Below are 17,762 nucleotides of genomic sequence, written 5' to 3'. Positions count from 1 at the left end.
GCCCTAAGCTTTCTATTTTCTATTTGTCATAAGTTTTCCCAGTTTTGGAGTTTGACTTATAATTCCTTTTCCTTTCTGGCTTTTCCTTCAATAATTTAGATGCTATGCTATTCAGCTCTGGTCTTTTCATCAAGAATCCTTTAAAGTCTTCTATTTCATTAAATTTTCATTTTCCTTCTAAAAGATTATGCTCACGTTTGCTGAGAAAAATCTTAGGTTTGTAATCCTCACCTATACTCATAAAATGGATTTCCCTAGACAGTATGATCATTGTATTAAGTTAATATTATGAAATGACTGATTCTTTTTTTTTTTTTTTTTTTTTTTTTTTTTGTAAAGTCATGGCTTCATATCTCATTTCAAACCTCTGGGAAGAGCTGAAGTGCCCCATCTGGCTAGATTTCTTCACATGCCCCACATCTATAGAATGTGGTCACAATTTTTGTGCAGGATGTATCCATGCACTCATGATCAAGACTTCGAAGTCCAGATTTTGATGTCCTAAGTGTCACAAGAAGTGTATGAAGAATACCCGGCCTAATCGACAACTGGGGACAATAGCACAATCCTTCAAACTGCTCACACTTCACATGACTAGGAACTGGAAGCTGAGAGATGTGATCAGGAGAAAATTCTTTGGTAAGTGTAGTGACCTGTGTGACACTGATACTTGGAGAATAAGTTTATATCTGGTCATCTAGAAATACAATCACTTGGTACTTCCTCCCCTCCCCAGCTCAAATTTCTTGGTTTCTAGAATCTGCAGGGTGCTATCAAAAGTAAAGGCAATGGTTATTTGGATTTGCAGAACACTGACAGCAATGAAACACATGAAATTTTTACCTTAAAGCATTATTTTGGTGCCTAATATCAATAAAGCCATCTTCAGCCAACAGAAAGAGCCCTTTATAGAAAGGAAGCCTGAATGCACTAAAACATTAGATAAAATTCCAAACTCCATGGAATCTAAAATCTTTCGGTAGAATGTGGACTAGTTCCATCTATTTGATGGATCTCTGAACCTTCAGAATATCTCAGCTTTACAGTGACCTTCCTAAACAATGTTGTGCATGGACAATGGCTCCCTGAGTTCTTAAATTGATATGAGGTGTTGGGTTTCTCTTACTCATTGCTTTCTAAATATCCATAAAAATCTCAACCACTCTTTTTTTTTTTTATTGAACTGGGTTGTTGTAGTTTGGGATTTTATACACCAACTCCCTATAACTGCTGATATTTCTGTTTCTCTAGAGGAAATCTTTCTGGATCCTGAAACTGCCTGTCCTGGAATAGTTGTGTCCACAGATATGAAAACAATAAGAAGAAAAGATAAATGGAAGAAGTTGCTTTGGAAGAAATCTAATCCATGTGGTGCTATTCTAGCAGCTCAGAGCTTCGTGTCTGGGAGACATTATTGGGAGGTGACAGTTGGAAACAGTTCTGCTTGGGATGTTGGTCTTTGTAAGAAGTCTATAAAAAGAAAGGGAAAAGTTTCACCATCTCCTTCTACTGGACATTGGCTTTTGAGCCTAAGACAAAAACATATATTGTATGTACCATGCCTAGGATAAGCATTCCCATACCAAGGAAGCTCTATAAAGTGGGGATCTTTTTGGATTATGAGGCAGGAAACATAATGTTTTATGATGTAGACACTAGATGCCTCATCTATACATTCACCAGCTTGTTTTCAGAGCCTCTCTTCCCTATATTTTCCATTGGCCTCAACTTCAAGAATGAAAATGTTCTGACCATTGACCCAGTATCAGATGAGGCTGCAGAAACCCCAGAACATGCACAACCATGACCATAAGACTTGCTTGGAGATTTCTTTTAGAAAGAAACTTAGTCCCCGATTCAAATGTAAGATCATTTTTTGGTACTTTTATCTCACTTTGGGAGCAGGGAGAAGTTTGACTTATTTTGAAATATTCAGACAATGTACTGCACATGAGGGGGAAGTCAGCAAAAGAAATGTTAATGGTCCAATGTTGATTTAATAAACTATATGATCAAATTGTATTTTGGTAAACAAAATGAGGGTGTTGATTTTTTAATAATAGCTTTTTATTTTTCAAAATACATGCACAGCTAGTTTTCAACATCTACTCTTGTAAAACGCTTTTTCCCTATCTCCCCACCTTCAACCTCTCCTAGACTATAAGTAATCCAATATAGGTTAAACATGTGCAATTCTTTCAAACATTTTTCCACATTTATCATACTGTACAAGAAAAATCAGATGAAAAGGGGGAAAAAATGAGAGAAAAAAACAAGCAACCAAATAACAATAACAATAAGAAAGGTGCAAATACTATGTTGTAATACACATTCAGACACCATAGTCCTCTCTCTGGATGCAGATGACTTTCCATCAGAAGTCTATTACAACTGGCCTGAATCACCTCATTGTTGAAAAGAGCCAAGTTCATCAGAGTTGCTCATTACATAATCTTATTGCTGTGTACAATTTTCTCTTGGTTCTACTCCCTTCACATAACATTAGTTCATATAAGTCTGTCCAAACCTTCCTGAAATCAGCTTGCTGCATTTCCTAAATACTCAATAATATTCCATACCATTCATCTACCATAATTTATCCAGCCATTCCCCCAATTGATGGGCATCCACTACGTTTCTAGTTCCTTGCCATCTCAAAAAGGGCTACTACAAACATTTTTGCACATATAGGTCCTATTCCTCTTTTTATGATCTCTTTGGTATTGAGACGCAGTAGAGACACAGCTGAATCAAAGGGTATGCACAATTTCATAGCCTTTTGGACAAAGTTCCAAATTGCTCTACAGAATGGTTGGATCAGTTCACAACTCCATCACAAATGTATTAGTGTCTCAGTTCAACCACATACTCTCAAGCATTTATCATTATCTTTGAGGAAACTGATTTTTTTTTAAAAATGAGAGATATATAAACAAGTGTACTGTTAAGTAAGGACAACCAAAAAACTAATTTATACCACATCGATGTCATAACATAAACAAATTTGTAGATTTTAATCTGATTAAAAATCTCATGAGCATAACCAGATGAACAATAGCAACACTCCAAAAAACAACTGACTTTAAAATATGTAGAAACTAGAATCTGTCCAGGGAACAGTAGGACAATGACTCTCTTAATTCCCATTGCCCTCAGTTTCCTCACTTGTTTAAAAAAAAAAAAGGCATCTCCATTAAATTCTATGACTGTCACTGCAAAGAGTCATCCCAACTTTAAATATTAAAATTACTCATCAATCATTGACACCATGCTCTAAATTGAATTCATCCTGAAATTCCAGACATGAGCTGCTTTGTTGATGTACTCACTACCATTGTTCTTTTAAATCTGTGCCCCCTCTATCTTCATGCACTTGCTGTATTTGTTAAAAAAAAAAAAAAAAAAAAAAAAAAAGTGTACTTTAGGTTTGGGATGAATATAACTAGTGAATGATTTGTTATTCTTCTCACCATCTATTTGAGTAATTCCATTTGCTAAGAACTGAGTCTATTGTCTGAATTATTGCAAAGCATACTGGTGGGAGCTCAAAGAGGTACTCTTGAGGGGTATTCTTTTCAGGGGTACTCTTGAGAATTTAGAAAGTTGTCCTAATCATTTTTCTAGGGACTCTTCCTGCCATTGTAGGAGGAACTGGAGTAGTAAGTTTCAAAAGAATGTTACTTATATTGTTCCTTTGGTTTTATTGCTCTGCATCTTCAGAAATCTTCATATCTGAAAAATAGTATTGAACTAGATGAATTCTTTTACCTCTTAATCTATATTTCTATGACAGAATTCCTGCTTCTTTGATTTCTATTTCCCATTCCATATAGCTTTTTTTGATAATTGTTCCCTTTTTTAAATTTGGCATATTTTTCATTCTTTTGAGATGGTTCAGGGGAGCCAAAATCAGTCATAAAAATTCACTTTGAGATCTTACTAGAACTTCAAAGGGAAAAAAAAAATTTCCAGAATAAAATTTCAATTTTTGAGAATCACAATGTATACTCACAAACTGTATTGTAGTGATGAAAACCAATAAAACAATTTTCCTTGCCAGAGCCTTGGTTCTATTAAAATTTTAAAGATTGTATTGAGTATAGGCTATAGGATTCAGGACTGAAGGGATCTTAGAGAACATAAAATCCAACATCTTTGTAATGTATACAAGGAAACCATTTCCTAATTTTTTTTCAAATAAATACAGATAACCTTCTTAAGTCTTTTAAAAGATTTTCTGCATTTTAGTAATCTAATATTAGATCTGGAGTTCAATGCTGATAATATTTAATGGGAAACTTAAAAAACTCAATTTTTTTTTCTTTTCTTATGCCCTCTCTGTGTCCTAAGGGGCTAAAAAATGAGGTTTCTGTTTATAAAATCTCAAAGCCGAAGAGTTGAGAGTTTATGTCACCAATTCCCCCATCTCATTTCATAAATAAGAAAAATTACTCTTAAAAGAATAAAAAGGAATCCAGGATCTCATAATGACTTTACTTGACTTCCCTTATCTCTAGTGATCTTTTTTTAAGTTTCACTGATAAATTTGGAAAACAAATCACTCCACTCTCTACTTATATAATGATCCTAAATAAAATCTAAGGGGAAAAATTATTTATCTAGACCAATAAAAGTTCAAGAATCAATGTAAAAATAGTAAGAGTCTATTAGCATTATACTTTACCTTAAACTATACTTCAAAGCTGTAATTATGAAAAAATTTGATAAGGAAGAAAGAGATTGATCAAAGGAATATATTAAGCACAGCATACAGAAATAATATAGTACAGTAACTTAATATTTGATAAACCCAAACATCCCATCTATTGCCGCAAGAACTCACTCTAACAAATATTGTTGGGAGCTTTAGAATAATTAAATTTCCTAGATCTCTGATTATTGAATGACAATAGAAAAAAATGACATACTGCTCAGTTGTACAAGGCCCTTTTGTATTAGATCATAAAGACAGCAAAACTGTAATACTGTAAAAATATGAAATTTATCATTTGCTGATCAAAATGTAATATAGTGATATTTAGTAAAGAGCTTTTAAAGAATTAAAAAATAATTGGACATAGACCAACATTTCACATTTTATACCAAAATAAGGTCAAAATAGATAAATTATTTAGATATAAAGGATGATAAAAATAAATTAGAACTTGGAAAAACTTTAGTTGTTGTATCTATAGATAAGAGAAAAGTTTATAAACAATAAGAGACAGAAGTAAAATGGATAATTTTGATTTTATGAAATTAAAAGTTTTGCACAAACAAAATAATGCACTCAAAATTAAAAGGAAAACAAGAAAGTGGGATGTTTTTATATTAATTTCTCTGAAAAAGGCCTCATTTCTTAAAACACAGAGAATTCAACTAAATTTATAAAAGTACAGCCATTCCTCGGTTGATAAATGGTCAAAGGATATGAACAGAATGTTTTCAGGAGAAGAAATCAAAAGCAATCAACAATCACATAAAAATGTTCTAAATCACTTTTCACTAGAGAAATAAAAATTAAAACAACTCTAATACCATTTATCAGACAGAAAAGGAAAATGACAAATGCTGAAGGGAATGTGGAAAAAATAGAACACTGATGCAATGTTGGAATTGGAAACTGGTCCTATACTGGAGAACAATTTGGAATTATACTCAAAAGGCATACTTTTTGATTCAGCAATACCATTGTTAAGTCCATATTCCAAAACTATCAAAGAAAAAACAGAGTTATGTGTACTTAAATAGTTACAGTAGCTTTTTGTTTTAGCAAATACTTGGAAGTTGAAGGAGATGTCGATCAACTGGAGAATGGCTAAACAAGTTGGGCTATATGATTGTGATGGAATATTATTGTTGTATAAAAAATGACAAGCAGAATGATTTCAGAAAAAACTGGAAAGACATATAAACTGATGTCAATTGAAATGAAAAGAACCAGAGAACATTGTATATGATAACAATATTGTAAAATGAAGAATTGTGAATGACTTAGATATTCTTAGCAATAGAGGGATCCAAAACAATCCCAAAGAATTTGTCATGAAATATGTATCCATAAATGTTAGTGTTTTTCTTCTTTAAAATATAAAAGTTCTCTCTGGGAGAGAGGTTTCTTGGGGAGGTTTTCTGGAGGCAGCCTTAATTTCAGTTGAAAATAATAATTACCCAAATGCAGCCAGGTGTTAAAAGTTCAGATCTTTTATTGCTTCCTTCAAAATAGCCCGGTTAGAAAATAATTCCCAGGGTTAGAAAAAATAAAAAAAATGATTTATGGAAAATATAGCATAAACAGCAATTCAGATAACCTCTTCTTAGAGAAAGCAAATCATATTAATATTTTCCTTTATTTTATAGCTGGCAACTATGTAATTAATATATATTTTAAAATATTAATTTTATTTTATTAACTCCATAAAGCAGAATATCATGTTATTAAAAATGAAAAATTATGGGCATGATGATTTTATTTCTCATGCTTATTTTATGTGAAATCAATAAATTGTGTAGAGTATTGGGAAAATTTTTACAGATGAAATATAGGCACATGCATATTAGACTACTAATTGCAAGATACTGTTTTCCTTTATACAATGTAGAGAAAATAAATGCTTCTTATATTCCATGGAATTCATGATATATTGAAGTATATTTTTATGCAAATAAATACATAAAAATTGTACATATTACACATCTTTATATGTATATGTAAAATATATTTTGTTAGATATACAAAGAAATAAAATTCAGTATATTACTAATTTAAAAAAAAATAGCCCGGTTAGTTTCATGGAGGCCTCTCTCTCTCCTTGATTCTAAAAGCTTTTGCAGCTTTGTCCTTTGCTTCTGCTTTCTTCAGCTTCCAGATGGAATGAATCTCTCTTGCCTCGGAGAGAGGGCTTCTGGCTCTCAATCTCCCAGAGTGCTGAATCTGGTTGTGCCTTGGAGAGAGTTTCTCCTCAACTGAATTGATGCTACCTTCTCCAATCTAATTCAGCTGAACTCTTCTCTCAGTGTTTTCAGCTCAACTCCCCGAGATAGCCTTTGTCTCTTATATAGGATCTCTTCTGAGAGAGAGGGATTATGCGTTTCTCCCAGAGTGCTCTCTGGCCCTGAGAGCTTCAAGGGAGGTGTGAATTCTGATATCTCATACTAAACCCTGAAATCTCCTAAACATGTGAACTCCAGTGAGTACAGGTGTGAACACAAGCATTGTTTCTCAGTTCCACTTAGTACCTTGTTTCAAGTTAACACTAGGATTCCAACACATAAATATAAATATATATATATATATATATTTTAAATAATACCCTACTATAAAAAGAAATTGTGGAGCTGCTGGGTGGCACAGTAGATAGAGCACTGACCCTAAATTCAGGAAGACCTGACTTCAAATCCAGACTTAGACTCTTGACACTAGTTGTGTGACCCTGCTAAAGTCATTTAATCCCAATTGCCTCACCACCACCCCCAAAAAGAAATTGAACAAGTCATAAATGAACCTATGAAGAAAAAAACTTCAAGGCCATATGAATTTATAAGTAAATTCTATCAAACTTTGGAAGAAAAATTAATTCCCATATTTCATAATGGCTTTTTTCAATAAGAAAAAATCCAATGTTTTGCTATGATACAGTTTTTTTTTTAAATATCTGAAACTGGGAGAGGCAAGAAAAAGAAAACTATTCACCAATATGCCTAGTAAGTAACAAGGCAAAAAAAAAAAATTAGCTAGAACCCTGCAATTATATATTAAGAAAGATCACACACTTATCAAGCTGTGTTTATTCTGTGAAAGTGTGAAAGTCTAGTTCAACATAAGGATATTATGAATGTAGTAAATCACATTACTAACATTCAATGAAACCATATGATTATGTTAATAAATGCTGAACTCTTTTGACAAAATCCAGAACCCAATAACATTTCTCCTAAAAATTCTAGAAATCATAAGAATAAGTGCAGTTTTCCTTAATATGCTAAAAATATATATTTCAATACAAGAGCAAAAATGTAATGGAGAAATTAAAATCCTTTCCAATAAGAACAATGTAAAGAAAGGATGCCAATTATCAACAACATTATTAAACATGATGCCTAGCTATAATAGTAAGAAAAGAAACTAAGTAAACATGCCAAGAGTTGCAAAATTAACATTTTTGTAGTTGATATTTTTATTTACCTAGAAAACCCTAAGAAATAAAGAAAAATCAATGGAAATAACTTTGGCAAAAATGTGGAACATAAAATAAATACACATAAACCATCTGTCTGTTGGTAATCCTGTCTGTTACCAACAAAATCCAGCAGGAAAAGCCAAAAAGAAAAAAAATATGTTGAAAATAACTACTGAAGTTGTTAAAAAAAAAAAAACTACTGAAATTTAATATCAACAAAATACACCCAGAAGCTGTACAATCCAAGTACAAAGCAGTTTTTGTAGAAACATATTTAAATAATTAGAGAATAAAAATGACAATCCTACTAAAATTATTCTTTTATTGTTGTACCAATTTAACTAACAAAGGGCTACTTTACAGAGCTGGGGGAAAAAACATTTTGTAAAGCATGATAGATATTATTCTAACTTTTCATTTTAAAAATATATCTATTCTGACCTTAACAAATACCAAATAAAATGTGAGAAAGCTGATTTATTGGAGACCCCTACTCAAACTCAATCAGTGTTAATCAGTCCATTATGATTTTATGGGGAGCAATAATTGTTAGTAATTATTCATTTAGTAACACTTATCTAGTCAATCATCCAACAGTAAGTATAAGACTAAGTGATTCATAATTTGTATAAAAATACAGATTCTGATAGAGAAGCTTTTTGCAGACCTCATGCTTATATTATAGGAATTGTGTCTCAGACATGAGGTCTACTCTATAACTACAGTAGCAATAGAATGTTGACACTAAGTATCTTTATCCTGCTTTGCCCACATTCTATATTGCATGATGGAAAGCCCCTAAGTCCTTCCATTGAAGTTTTCTTGGGGATGCACTGTCCACTTTTCCAATCTAAGGGATTGTTTTCCATCTCATGATCAGCAGAATGCTCCATCTCTGCAAATATAGCCCAAAGGGCAAATCATAGATCTTATGACCATCTAGTCAGAAATATTTCCTGCATTGTCGATCTTGCCCATTTGTGACCATCTGTGAGAAGAAGGTTTGGGGTCCACTTGGTTGGAGGGGAGCCAGACTCTTCTAATAAAGTTTGTTTTTGGTTTGGAGCTCTGCCTCAGTTCTTCCTTTGATCATCCAGTTTGATTCTGACCCCACAAATGGACAATTCCTTACAGAAAGTAAAACAGTAAAAAAGGGTTTTTCATGAAATTTCAAATATTTATTAATCATAACTTGATTTTCTTTTTAAATTCAACAATTGACTTTATACTTGTCTGTTTTTCTATGTTTCTGACTTTCTTACTGTTCCCTTAGGTGTATTTTAAAAATGCTTCAATGATGAAACGATTAAACATGTCTTTTGGACTCACTAGGTACCACACACTCTGCTAAATACTGGAAATATAAATGCAAACAGAAAGATAGTCCCTTTTCTAAAGGAGTTTATATTCTATTGGGGATGATAACATATAAAAGGAATTTGAAAAGCTGGGAAGAAGAAGTAAGATATGAAAGGATTCTGTACTGGCTATTACAAAAAAAGTCTAGAGTGTTAGAAGTGCAGGCTGAAGTGTAATAAAGACATGGCTGGCCTGACTTTTCTCCTTAAAATGAAGATTCTAGGAGCCAGAGAGAGGGAAACTCTAGGAATCAAGGGTACTCCCAAAATGTGAATTCCAGGGATAGAATTATAGCTGCTGGAGTAAAGAGGTTCTGTGGCAAAGGAAATTTTATGAAGAGTCAGGAATGTAGCCTAAAAATGATGTTCTCTATCTGTGTCTGATATTACTGATATCCTTTATTCCAATCACTGCAAAACAGAAAGAAAAAGAAAAATCCTTGTGGTAAAATTGCACAGTCAAAGGAAAAGATAATGATGAATATTGGAAGGTATAGGAAAACTGGGACACTAATACATTGTTGGTGGAATCGTGAAGTGATCCAACCATTCTGGAGAACCATTTGGAACTATGCCCAAAGGGCTATCAAACTGTGCATACCCTTTGATCCATCAGTGTTTCTACTGGGCTTATATCCTAAAGAGATCATAAAAAGGGGAAAAGGACCCACATGTGCAAAAATGTTTGTGGCAGCCCTTTTTGTAGTGGCTAGAAACTGGAAATTGAATGGATGCTCATCAATTAGAGAATGGCTGAATAAGTTATGGTATATGAATGTTATGGAATATTATTATTCTATAAGAAACGATCAGCAGGATGATTTCAGAGAGGCCTGGAGAGACTTACATGAATGATGCTTAGCAAAATGTGCAGAACCAGGAGATTATTATACATGGCAAAAACAAGATTATACAAAGATTAATTCTTATGGACATGGCTCTTTCCAATAATGAGATGATTCAGGCCAGTTCCAATGATCTTTTATTGAAGAGGGCCATCTACACCCAAAGAGAGGATTGTGGGAACTGAGTGTGGATTATAACATAGTATTTTTACTCTTTTTGTTGTTGTTTCCTTGTATTTTGTTTTCTTTCTCATTTTTTTCTTTTTGATCTGATTTTTCTTGTGCGGCAAGATATTTGTATAAATATATACACATATATTGAATTTAACATGTTTAACATATATAGGATTACTTGCCATCTAGGGAAGGGGATGGGGAGAAGGGGGAGAAAAATTGGAAGTCAAGGTTTTGCAAGAGATAATGTTGTAAATTTTTCCATGCATGTTTTGAAAATAAAAAGATCTAATTTTAAAAAATATGTACAGTCAAGCAAAACAGATTTTTCACATTGGCAGTTTCTGAAAGTGTTTATGTTGTTCCCAATTTGAGTCAATTCCTTTTCTGACAGGAAGTTATCAGCCTATCATTTCGAATCTGTATGAATTTATTCACTTCAGAAGTGATGATGATGATGATGATAATAATAATAATAATAAAGTAAGTCAAGTTGATGGAGAAATAGGAAACAGGGCAGTGAGCTTCCCTCCACAAACCCCTTTAAACAAATCTAGCAGATGCACCAAATCAAATTCTGATGTGAAAAGACAGAAAAAGTCAACAGTAACTGTTTAGCCCAGTTGAGCCTAGCAAGAAAGACAAAGAGCACACCAGGACATGGTTGGACCGGAACCATGTCATAGGCTGTTCAGCAAGATAAGAGAAGGTATCAGAACCCCATAGGAGCAATGGGGATAGGTACAAACCAGTTGTTTTGTTGCCCACTACTCAATTCCAAGTCACAAATCCTCAGCAGACTGAGGAAATCTGTGAAGAGAAATGGCATTATTAGATATGGAAATTCTGGGCATTATATCAAAAAAGAAGGAAGTTCAGAAGATAGCAATAGCAGTAGCATGGTTGAGACCTCTAGCACAAAGCAGGGTTTTATTTCCCACATCTATCCCTATTTGCAGAAACATAATGGGGGTGGGAATCCTAGATCAAATGGAAGCCTGCAGTTTTCCCACTTTGAACAAAAGTTTCCCAGTGGCTGAGAAGGGTTGAGTCCAGCAGCAGTCTACTTTTATGTAAATCCAAACTCCAATCAGAGATGAACTTGCAGGGTTTAGAACAGGAGGCAGTAATCAGAATTTGCCAAGAATTAGTCCAGTTTGAGATTACTGAAAGCTTATGGGCCCCTAGCAAACCTAGAATAATACAACATTTGACTCAGCGATATCACTATTAAGTCTATTTCCCAATTTGATCAAGGAAAAAGGAAAAGAACCTATATGTTCTAAAATATTTATAAAAGCTTGATGAGGTCTAGATATGGAGTACCTAAATGAAATTAGGGTTTAATTGAGGTCTAGTGGCAGGTTTGGGGTACAAGGAGTCAAACAGAGTTTCCCTGCAACCCCTTTGTATTCGGCACAAGGATACTGAATTAAATGAAGTCTAGTGGCAGCGCAAGTCCCCAATAAAAGCATTTATTGGCCCGAAAAGTTAGATTGATAAAAGAGGTTTATTATTGGGTTTGGACGAAGGTTAAAGTATAGTTAAGGAACTAGGCGAAAGTGGAGATAAGAAGGGCACTGGACAGAGGGTCTAGTGGACAGAAAGTCCTGACATACCAGGAGTAAGGCTGCCATGTTTGGGACCTCTGCAAAGAGGGAGTCCCAGCATGGCCCTTTTATAATGGGAGATTTATCTAGAGGGATCTTTGGGTGTAGCCCCCTGAGTTGGCTCAGATTAGGATGGGGGCTGGGACAGACCTAGATCTTCTATTGGAATTCAAAGGGACCAGGGTTTGTGAATCAAAAGGTTAACTAAGAAGCGTTGGGAATCAGAAAGAAAGGAATCTTAAAGGGACCACATCCACATCAAACTCTCTTTGTAATGGCACAGAATAGGGAAGTAAGGAAATGCCTGTCAATTGAGAAATGGCTGACTAAGTTGTGGCACATGATTGTAATGGAAGACTTCTGTGCTTTAAGAAAAGATGAATAGGTTTGTTTAGAAAAACTTGAAAAGACTTGCATGAAATGAAGCAGAGTGAAATAATAGCAATTATTAGAGAAGAAGAATAGCAATATTGTTCTCAAGTAATTGTGAATGACTAAGCTATTTTGAGTAATATGATCATTCAAATCAACTGGAAAAGATGAAGAAAAATGCCATCTGCCTCCAGAAAAAGAACTGATATATGGATGCATGTATTTTATTGTTTATATATTTCTTATCTCTTTGAGTGTGTGTGTGTGTGTGTGTGTGTGTGAATGTTGTTTTTCTCTGATGTGGAGTTGGAAGGAGAGAGAGAGCCAACTTGGAATTCAGCATGTATAGAATGATAAAATTTTTAAAAAATTAAAAAAAAATTTCCCTAGCAAAATTAAGTGAGGGATTAAAAAATTAAAAGTAATGTCTATGTGTCTCTTGGGTTTCTACAAGTAAGAAATAATCTTCCAGGGAGTCCTTAACTTAAAATCCAGGGCTACAATTAGCTATTAAATCAAATACATGTGCAACAGCTACTTCCATGCTACAATTTCTTAAGTGGCAGAAGACAGAGACAGAAAAAGAGAGAAAGACAAAGACAGAGAGCAATAAAGAGACACACAAAGAGAGACAGAGATAGACAGACATTCAAAGACTCTTTTGGCTTTCTCCTTGGCATTTCTTACCCTTCACTACTACTCCAATAAACATAGAAGACTTTTCAGTGGGTTCCCTCTTTTCTTTTAAAAGAGGAGGAGATATGTACTTTCTATCCACTTCTTAACCCTAGGCAGGAGATATAACAGGAAGAATAAAAAGTTTGAATAATGAGCAAAACTCAGTAGGACGGCAGCTCTGCTTGTTTCCAGCACACTCACACATTAGCAGACATACCTGCCAAAGCTGATAGTGGGACACTGTACAGCCCCTTCCTCTTCACTCTGCTAAAATTGAGGGCTTGGCTTGAATCTTTACCTAATCTCACTCCATACTGAGGTGATAATACTCATGTCAAGGGTGGTACAACCACTGAGATCAGGTTCCCCAGTAGCAGCAAGAGAACAAAATAAGCCCTGAGACTTTATTAAGTCATTATGGATGCTGCAAAAGATAACAAAGCCTCTTACATCTGCATAACAACTGCTGCAGAAAACAAGGAACAGAAATGAGTTTTTTGGGGAAAGTCAAAAGCTCTCTGTACTTGCAAAAGCAAGAAGATACAGAGGCCCCAGTAGCAACAGACTTCATTCAACAGGCTGACTACAGCTGCTTTGCTGACTTATGGCTAGAAATGACTATAGAGATTATAGAGTAAACTTCCTTGTTTCAGGGGTGGACAAGCTAAGATTCAGAGAAGAGAAGGGACTTGCCCAAAGCTGACCAGCTATTCCAGGTAGTATTCAGTCCTAGTGCCCAGCTATCTCTAATTCTGGAATTTGAGTACAATATTCCTTGGAATTTTTAATCCTTCGAATCTATTTCAAGAGGCAATTCACTAGAAGCTATCGATTATTTTATCCTGTGATTCTAGAAAATCAGTTTTCCTTGATAATTTCTTGAAAGATGCTATCCAAGCTCTTTTTTTTTTTTTTTTTTTTTTTTGATAATGGCTTTTAGGTATTCCAATAATTCTTAAATTCTCTCTCCCGGATCTATTTTCCAAGTGAGTTACTTTTCCAATGAGGTATTTTAAATTTTTTCTGTTTTTTCATTGTTTTGATTTTATGTCACTATTTCTCGATCTTTCATAGAGTCATTAGCTTCCACTTAGCCAATTTTATTTTTTAATGGTTTTCTTCAGTTACCTTTTTCCCTCCTTTTCCATTTGTCCAATTGTAGTTTTTTTAAAGGAATTGTTTTCTTCAGTCAATTTTTGTCCTTATTTTCTAAGCTCTTGACTCTCTCTTATACGAGAGGTATCTCATTTTTGGGCCAACTTTTCTTCTGCCTCTCTTATTTGACTATTACTTTTTGAGCTCTTCCAAGAAGGCTTTTTGGACTCAAGACAAATTCATATTCTCCTTTGAGGTTTTACATTTGGTATTTTGATAACGTTGTCTTCTGGGTTGGTTTTTGATTTTTCCTGTTACCATAGTAGTTTTCTATGGTCAAAGTTCTTTTTTGTGTCTTGCTCATTTTTTGGTCTATTTCATGGCTTTAAAGTTGAACTCTGCTCCCAGGGGACTGGGGACACTGTCCTAAAGTTCTTATGTTGGGCACCATGGACCTGGTCACTGAGTTTGTGTGCTGGAGCCTAAGGTTCTGGAAACTTGCTCACTGTACTGGGGTAGCCTGGTCCAGGTGCACCTGCTGTTGCCTGGTTTCTGGGGCTGATAATCTGCCAGATGCCAGGGATCTAGAGGTCTCACAATTGGGCTGCTGAGCCAGGACTGAGGAGGTCTCATCTGTTATTCCTCGCTGTGACTAAGAACCTCCTGCTGGCTTGCCTGGACACCATCTGTGCTGGGCTTTATTCCTTTTTCCCTAGATGAGACACACATTTCTTGAAATCTTTTTAAATTATTTTAAGCTAGAAAACTGTTTCATTCTGCCTTTTTGTAGATTCTATCACTACAGAATCCATTGAAATGTTGACATAACATTGTTTTGGAGAGAAACTGGGGAAAACGTAGGTGACTTCCTGACTTCTCTTCACCATCTTGGCTCTGTTCCCAATACTTGTAATTCCTAAGAACTTTACCATCATTAGGGTAGTTAGAAGGAGTATGAGGAGCAGCAGGCATGGGGGTGACTTGACTATGATGGGATGACTATGATTACTATGATATGATGGGATGATATAAAAAAAATAAAATTAAGGAATAAGATAAGGGGGCAGGGTAAAATGGGGAAAATTTCTCACATAAAAGAGGTACTAAAGAAAGAGCTTTTACAGTATAAGAAAAATTGGTGGGGGGGTGGGGAACAACTCTTGACCCTTATTCTCATTTGGAATTGGCTCAAAGAGAGAAAAACATACATGTCAGTTGGTTATAAAAATCTATCTTGACTTACAAGGAAGTAAGAAAGAAGGCTGTTAAGAGAAGAGGAGCTGTTAGAAAGGAGGGCAGATTCAGGGAGGTGATGGTCAGAAGCAAAACACTTTTGAGAAGGGACAGGATAAAAGGAGAGAGAGAAACATGAAGAGGAAATAGGATGGACATTAACATGCAGTTAATATTTCTCAAATATATAGATCAGTGAGTCAAATTTATAAGAATACAAATTACTCCCCATTGATAAATGGTCAGATGATATGAACAGAGAGTTTTCAGACAAAGAAATCAAATCTATTTATAGTCATATAAAAATACTCTAAATCACTACTGATTAAAAAATCCAAATTACAATAATTCTGAGGTACCATTTTACACCTATCAGATTGACTAATATGAACAAAAATGAAAATTACAAATATTGGAGGGGGTGTAGTGCTGGGGTAATTGTGAATAGTCCCAACAATTCTGGAGAGCAATTTGGAGCTACTCCCAAAGGTACTATGGTTCCAACATAGAATACAAACTAAATTTGTATTCTAACGAGATTTAAATAAAGGAAAAGAATATATATACAAATATCCTTATAAATCTTTGTGTGGTGGCAAAGAATAGGAAATTGATGGGGTGTTCATCAGTTGGGGAATTGCTGAACAAATTGTGGCATATGGGTGATGAAATTCTATTTTGATATAAGAAATGATGGGCAGAATGCTCTCAGAAAAAGTTGAAATGACTTGAACTGACACAAAGTGAGCAAAACTAGTAGAACATTATATGCAGTAATAGCAACATTGTGCACAATGATCAACTGAGAATTGACTTAGTTATTCTCAGCAATACAAAAATCTCAGCAATACAAATCTAATAATTCTGAAGAATTTAAGATTTTAAAAAATACTATCCACGTCCAGAGAAAGACATGATGCATTCTGAAGGAAAATCAAAGTATACTTTAAAAAAAAAAAAGCCCTTTATTTTGCTTGGAGTTTTTTGGGTCTGTTTTCTCTCACAACTCGAATAATAAGGAATTATGTTTTGAATGATTACATATATATAATCTTTAAAAAATTTCTTGCCTTCTCAAGGAAGGGTAGAAGGTAGGAGAGAATGTAGAAGTCAAAATTGTTTTTAAAAAGGTAAAAAAATTGTTTTTAAGTGTAATTGGAAAAATATTAAAGGAAAAAAGCTACAAATTAACGTTATCTGTGTTGTTTTGTATTTTTATTTATTTTGTTAACCATTTCCCAATTATGTTTTAATCTGGTTCTGGGACACACTGGAGTTTTGAAAACCATTTGTGGGTTTCATATTTGATACCTCTGATCGTTATAAAACAATATTCAAAATCTTTTTTGAACCAATCATAAATGATCTCCCAAGAATAGATGGATTTACAAGTAAATTCTATAAAATATTTAAAGAACACATAATTCCAGTATCACATAAATTGCTTGTAATAATAGGAAATGAAGCCACCCTTCAAATGTTTTTGTATAATATAAATATGGTCTTAATTTACAAACCAAGGAAATACAAAATAGAGAAAGAAAATTATAGACTAATATTTTAATGAAAACTGATGCAAATTTAAAAACATAATATTAGTAAATTGGTTACAACGTATCAGAAAGATTATAAAGTATGACCAAGTTAGATTTATATCAGGAATTCAGAGTTCATTCAATGTAAGGAAAGCTACAAATGTAATAATTCATGTTTGTAATATAAATAAAAAACCAAATGAATATAACAATATACACTTAAATTTTTTTGACATAATTCAATACCCACTTATGTTTTTTAAAAAATCACTAGGAAACATAGGAATAAATGGACCTTTCTTTAATATAATAAATACCATTTAAAATCAAGAATAAGCATCTAATAAAGAAAAGCTAGAATACATTCCAGTAACCTTAGCAATAAAGTAAGGATAGTTATCACCACCACTATTATTTAACCCAATACTACAAGTCCTAGCTCTTGTAAGAAGACAAGAGAGATTAATCAAGGGAATTAATCAAGGCATAAAGAAAAAGGATAAAGGTTTGTCTTGTTGTTGTTGCTGCTGCTGCTGCTGCTGCTGGTGTGTGTGTGTGTGTGTGTGTGTGTGTGTGTGTGTGTGTGTGTTTTGCAGAGGAGATGATAATTTAGTTAGAAAACACTAAGGTCAACTAAATAATTAGTTGAAACAATAAAATTATAAAATATCAACATTCTTTC

At 33.9% G+C, this 17,762-nt stretch overlaps 1 pseudogene; it reads left to right on the top strand.

The window, feature by feature from the left end:
- Positions 1-341: 341 nt before the first annotated feature.
- Positions 342-14,923, top strand: LOC116420484 (annotated as a pseudogene).
- Positions 14,924-17,762: the final 2,839 nt, after the last annotated feature.

Source organism: Sarcophilus harrisii, chromosome 1, assembly GCF_902635505.1.
Source record: "Sarcophilus harrisii chromosome 1, mSarHar1.11, whole genome shotgun sequence".
NCBI lineage: Eukaryota > Metazoa > Chordata > Mammalia > Dasyuromorphia > Dasyuridae > Sarcophilus > Sarcophilus harrisii.
Note: the sequence above shows the minus strand (reverse complement) of the source record. Positions and strands in the feature narration are given on the sequence as shown.